The sequence below is a fragment of the Suncus etruscus genome, chromosome 1, assembly GCF_024139225.1.
Source record: "Suncus etruscus isolate mSunEtr1 chromosome 1, mSunEtr1.pri.cur, whole genome shotgun sequence".
In the NCBI taxonomy this organism is placed as follows: domain Eukaryota; kingdom Metazoa; phylum Chordata; class Mammalia; order Eulipotyphla; family Soricidae; genus Suncus; species Suncus etruscus.
In genome coordinates, this window is record NC_064848.1 from 60,952,204 (window position 1) to 60,958,650 (window position 6,447).

A 6,447-nucleotide genomic window follows, 5' to 3' on the forward strand; every position below is an offset into this window, starting at 1 on the left:
TGCCTCTTCTATTGCAGCACCAGCCACATTCCTGAGACACATTGGTAAAGTCTGAGAATGGAGTTGGCCATATTGGGAACCTGGTTGCCAGTGCTGCCTTTTTTAATATGGAAAAATAAAAATTGTGGCTATCAACGACCTGTATAGTCTTCCACTACCTGGTCTACATGTTCTAGTATAATTCCATCCACAGCAAGTCCAATGATACAGTCAATGGAAGGACCATATCATCAATCAATCATCATCAATGGAAGGACCATATCAATCTTCCAAGGTCTAGATCACCCACATCAAATGAGGTGATTCTGGTGCTAATGCTAGTTTTCTATGAAAATTAGAAGTCATTTAAAATTGAATCCATTTCTCTCTGGAGTCCACTGGTGTCTTCAACATACTGAAGGTTGGGATTCACATGAAGGCTATAAACAAAAAGGTCATCATCTCTGCCTTGTCTGCCTATGTTTCCATTGTGTGTAATGGATGTGAACCATGAGAAGTATGGCGACTCCTTAAGATTGTTAGCAATGTCTCCTGCACCCAAACTCTTAGGCCCCACTAAACAAGATAAACTATAACAATTTTGACATCATTGAAGGCTTTATGACCACAATCCATGCCACCCAAAGACCATGGATAGACCCGTTAGGAAGCTGTGGTTAACCTATGGCCAAGGGGCAGCCAAAAACATTATCCCTGCTGCTACTGGCACCTCTAAGACTATGAATAAAGTCCTAGAACTGAGTGGGAAGCTGACTGGCATGGCTTATGAGTCCCACTCTCAAGGTGTTGGTACTATATCTGACCTACAGAAGACTGCCAAATACAATACCAAGAAAGGAATAAACTAAGATCACAGAGGTAGTACAGTAGGTAAGTGAATAAGGTGTTTGCCTGTACACGACCAACCAGATTTTATCCCTGGCATCCTGTATGGTCTCCATACCTGCAGGAGTAATTCCTAAAAGCAGAGAGAGGAGTAAGTCTTAAGAATCCTGGATGTTAAGAGCCACCAACTGAGTGGGAGAAACTATTCACCCAATACCCATCAGATAAGGGGCTAATCTCCAAAATATACAAGGCACTGACAGAAATTTACAAGAAAAAATATCTAATCCCATCAAAAAATAGGGAGAAGAAATGGACAGACACTGACAAAGAAGAAATACAAATGGCCAAAAGACATGAGAAAATGCTCCACATCACTAATCATCAGGAAGATGCAAATCAAAACAACTGAGGTACCACCTCACACCACAGAGAATGGCACACATCAAAAAGAATGAGAATAAACAGTGTTGGCAGGGATGTGGAGAGAAAGGAACTCTTATCCACTGCTGGTGAGAATGCCATCTAGATCAACCTTTATGGAAAGCGATATGGAGATTCCTCCAAAAACTGGAAATCGAACTCCCATACGATCCAGCTCTACCACTCCTAGGAATATACCCTAGGAACACAAAAGTACAATACAAAAACCCCTTCCTTACACCTATATTCATTGCAGCACTATTTACCATAGCAAGACTCTGGAAACAACCAAGATGCCCTTCAACAGATGAATGGCTAAAGAAACTGTGGTACATATACACAATGGAATATTATGCAGCTGTCAGGAGAGATGAAGTCATGAAATTTTCCTATACATGGAAGTACATGGAATCTATTATGCTGAGTGAAATAAGTCAGAGAGAGAGAAAAAAATGCAGAATGGTCTCACTCATCTATGGGTTTTAAGAAAAATGAAAGACATTCTTGCAATAATAATTTTCAGACACAAAAGAGAAAAGAGCTGGAAGTTCCAGCTCACCTCAGGAAGCTCACCACAAGAGTGATGAGTTAGTTAGAGAAATAACTACATTTGAACTGTCCTAATAATGAGAATGTATGAAGGAAATGGAAAGCCTGTCTAGAGTACAGGTGGGGGTCATGTGGGAAGGAGGGACATTTGGGACACTGGTGATGGGAACGTTGCACTGGTGATGAGGTGATGTTCTTTTTTTTTTTTTTTTTGGTTTTTGGGCCACACCCAGTAACGCTCAGGGGTTACTCCTGGCTATGTGCTCAGAAGTTGCTCCTGGCTTGGGGGACCATATGGGACACCGGGGGATCGAACCACGGTCCGTCCAAGGCTAGCGCAGGCAAGGCAGGCACCTTACCTTTAGCACCACTGCCCGGCCCCGGGGGTGATGTTCTTTACATGACTGAAACCCAAACACAATCATGTATGTAATCAAGGTGTTTAAATAAAATATATATATAAAAAAAGAATCCTGGGTGTTATTCCCCAAAAAATATAGAGAGGAGATGAAGTAGGCTTCACATGGTTCCCTAAAAGGCATCCTGGGCTACATTAAGGGCTAAGGTGTCTCCTACAATGATAACAATTTCAAACATTGTATTCTTAAAAACAATTTATATTAGCAAAGAAGTATGTTATAAATTTAGATAGGAATGACAATTATATATCACTCCACATATGCTAAATATTACTGATTATACAGTCTCAAAGGTAAATTTACATCCTGAATTATATATCAAAATTTAAATATAAGAGACATGACCAAAAATTCTATCTTTCACCTTAAATTGGAAAATCAAAGTAAGCACAATGAAAGGAAGCAAAATGAAAAGAGTAATAAATGTAAGGAGCGTGGAGGTGGCTTAGTGGTATAGCACCTGCATTGAAGTTGGGAAATAAGGTGCTTGCCTTGCATGTGACCATTTCAGGTGTGACCCGGATTCAAATCACAGCACTGCATGTGATCCCCCAAATACCACCAGGAGTCATTCCTCAGGTGCTCAGGGGACCAAATACAGTGCCAAGGATCTAATACGAATCAGCTACAAGACAAGAACCTTACTCTATGATCTCTCTGGCTCATGTTTATTTTTGCTTCTGTCTCCCCAGTTTTAGACTTAAGTCAAACATACTTCTGAGGTCAAAGTCCAAAACTGTATTACCTAAGTCTTTTTCCAATAATTTTAACAGTTTCAGGAATTCTATACAAATCTTTCATTCATTTTGAGCTAATTTTTGTGTTTAGTACTAATGATCTGAGTTCACTTTTTGCATATGGAATGAATCCCACTTGATTAGGGTGTATGATCCCTTTGCTGTATTGTTGGGTTTGATTTAACAAGAATTTGTTGAGAATTTTTTTAATCTATGTCCATAAGAGACATTGATCTGTAAGTTTGCGATTGTCTGGTTTTGAGATCAGAGTAACTTAATAATTAATGTGTTGAAGATTGTTCTTCCGCTTTAATTTTTTGGATAAGTTTAGTAAGAGTATTATTACACCTTCTTTAAAAATTTGATAGAATTCACTAATGAAGCCTTTTGATCCAAGGCTTTTGCTTTTCAGAAGACTTTTTATTACTGTAGTTGTAATTGATCTGTTTAATTTTCTTCTTTCTGGTTCAGTCTTGGAAAGCTGTATGATTTTAATAATTTTCCATTTCTTCTAGGTTGTCCAATTTTTGTGTATAGATGATTGTAATAGTTCCTTTGGTAATATCTGTTGTAATTTTGACTATTTCATTTCTTATTTTTTTAAAATAAGGTATTTAACTTTTTTTTCTAAGTGATCCTATGGGCTTATATACTTTGTTTATTCTTTCAAAAAACAATCACTGGTTTCATTGCTTTTTCATTCCTTTTTCACTCAGTGAAGATTTTCTCTTTTTGTTATTTTGAAATATTTGTATATTTATTTCATTAAATGAGATAATGCTTTTCTTATTAGCATAATTTCCAGTACATTAAACATTTTTCTCCACAGATAGAACAGAGGACTCAAATTAAATGTCAGCTAAATCACTTGCAGCAATTTCAACTGTTAAAAGAATTGCTTCTCAGCCTTTTGGCTAAGATCAAGTGTAGTATTAATTGTTAAAAGAAATAAATGTCTTTTTTCTTCTTTTTAAATTTTTTTATTATAACACCATGATTTCCCAAGTTGTTTATAATGCAGTTGTTTGGGGAATTAAATGTTCAAACACCAATCCTATCACCAGAGTGACCTTCCCTCCATCAATGACCCTAGTTTCCCACTCACAACCCTAGCCTGCCCCTTGCAGTAAACAAGTTTAATTCATATTATTTGTTACAACAAAGGCAAATGGAATTATCAATATAGATCAATAAGAGTCCACTTGTAATAATTGTTATATCTCTCAATGGTGTTACTAGAGTTATTTTCTAAAGATTTAGTAGGCTGTTATTGGTGCAGTTGAGCGTTCTGATTTATTATTTAGGTTTGCTGAGCTTGATAGGCTTCTATGTAACTTTCCCATCAGATATGCTGAGATACCACTGAGCAAACAGCACTAAGAAATTTTTTTTGGGTCACGCCCGTTGACGCTCAGGGGTTACTCCTGGCTATATGCTCAGAAATCACCCCTGGCTTGCGGGGACTATATGGGACGCCGGGGGGGGGGGGGTGGGGGGGGTGGGAATCGAACCGCAGTTCGTCCTAGGCTAGTGTGCACAAAGAAGACGCCTTCCAGGGATCTCAAACTCGCGCCGTACAACATTTTGTGGCCCTGTCCCTAGAGGAATCTTTTTTTGTTTTGTTTTGTTTTGTTTTGTTTTAGTTGTTTGGGTCACACCCCCCAATGTTCAAGGCTTACTACTGACTTTGCACTCAAGGATCACCCCGACTTTGCCTCCTGCAGCCCGCAGGTAAATTGAGTTTGAGACCCCTGCCGGGCTATTATAAAATTTTGAGGTGGCTGTGCAGTCTAGGTTCTACAGATCTGTATCAATTTGGTGCTGTGGCAATTTGACAAGGTTCAGTTGTGGAGCTGTACTGTTTCTAATGAAGGGTGTCAGGTGTGGCTGTGGGCTGCTGTGCCTTCAGTTAGAAAGGGGAATCTGGCTACCGTCATTCCAAGAAGACTTCAGAGCTTTCAGTTGGAACCAATCTATCTGGGAAGACTCAGCAGCATCATGTTCTTCTGGAAATGGATTGTGGATATAGGATGTTTTTCTGCCAGCAAGATGGCCTCATTGCTCTTTTGTATCATTTTCATTGAATACATAAAATAAAATGTATAAGGAAACATGAGTTAAAAATGAAAAATTATTTTGAAAAAGAATAAGCATGAACTTGAAAAAGAATAATATTATAAATTTGAAAAAGGGTAAAGAATGAATTGATTTTATGACTTAATGTAAAGGTAGACAAATTTAGGTAGTATCATAGTACTAGAAAGAAGAGTAGAGAATAGGTCAACAGAATGGAATAAAGAACTTAAAAAACTGGGCCAGAAATAGTGCAGTGACCCAGAGCACATGCTTTGCCAGCAGAAGGCTTCTGTGCTATCCCTGACCAGCACTGGAATGACCTTAAGCACCAGATTGGAAGTAGCCCCTGACAACTGTTAGTGTCAGTTCTCAGAACGCTGAGCTATGACACTAAAAGCATAATCCATAGCAGATAAAATTGATATATTGCTTTTCATACAATTAAAATTCAGCCTGCAAAAGACACTGTTAAAACGAAAGTTGCCATTTGGGAAAAATCTTTGTAAATCACCTAACTAAAGAGCGACTTGTATCCAGAAGACATAAACACTTCTCAAAAGTTAATAATAAAGGTCATGTGGAAAAGAAAATAATGAGGAAAACATTAAAAATGTTAATAATAAAGACAAACAACCCAATTTAAGAAAAATAAAAAACAGACAAGAAAAGAGCTCAGTGAGCACTTCAGTTGAGTGTGAAGGCACCACAGTCGATGAGCAACCCCTATTGAGCACCACAGCTAACATATGTGAGCACAACAGCTAGATGTGCATGTAACCCGGATCATTACAGGAGAAAGCAGGAAGGGATAATATAATAATGGGATTTAAACAAACATGTTACCAAAATGTTACATGGGCGGCAAATAAACAGGAAAATAATTCAACGTAAGAGTTGGAGAGAAAATAGAGAGGGAAAGCATTCACCTTGCATGCAGCTGACTGACCTGAGTTTGATTCCTAGCACCTGAACAGACAGACAAAATACAGATCCGGAGCCAGTAATAAACCCTGAGCTCTTTTAGGTGTGGCCCAAAATTTAAATTAAAAAGTGATGAATAAAATTCAATGAAAATCAATGAGATACTAATGCATAGTTTTTATATTAGCTAGAAACAAAGCATATAAACTAACAGTACCCAGTACTGAAGAAGACTCCAAGCAATTAGGACACTCATACATTTGCTAATGCAAATAAAACATGATTCACTCATTTTGGAAAATCCTTCCAAAAGAAAACATCATGCCACCTAGCCATCAGACTCCTAGGCATGCATTCACATATATAAAATGAAAACTGAAGCTTCAAAAACACATATGGAAAGGCCTCTAGTGATTTATTCATGAGCACGCAAAACTAGTAACATCCCTAATGTCACGTAACTAACCTGTGGAAGCCTAAGGAAAAGGTAAGGAAGG

At 38.0% G+C, this 6,447-nt stretch overlaps 2 pseudogenes; both read left to right on the plus strand.

The window, feature by feature from the left end:
• Positions 1-201: 201 nt before the first annotated feature.
• On the plus strand, positions 202-848 carry LOC126006061 (glyceraldehyde-3-phosphate dehydrogenase-like; annotated as a pseudogene).
• A 2,999-nt stretch (positions 849-3,847) lies between these two features.
• LOC125994928 (uncharacterized) lies at positions 3,848-3,925 on the plus strand (annotated as a pseudogene).
• The last annotated feature ends 2,522 nt before the right edge of the window (positions 3,926-6,447 follow it).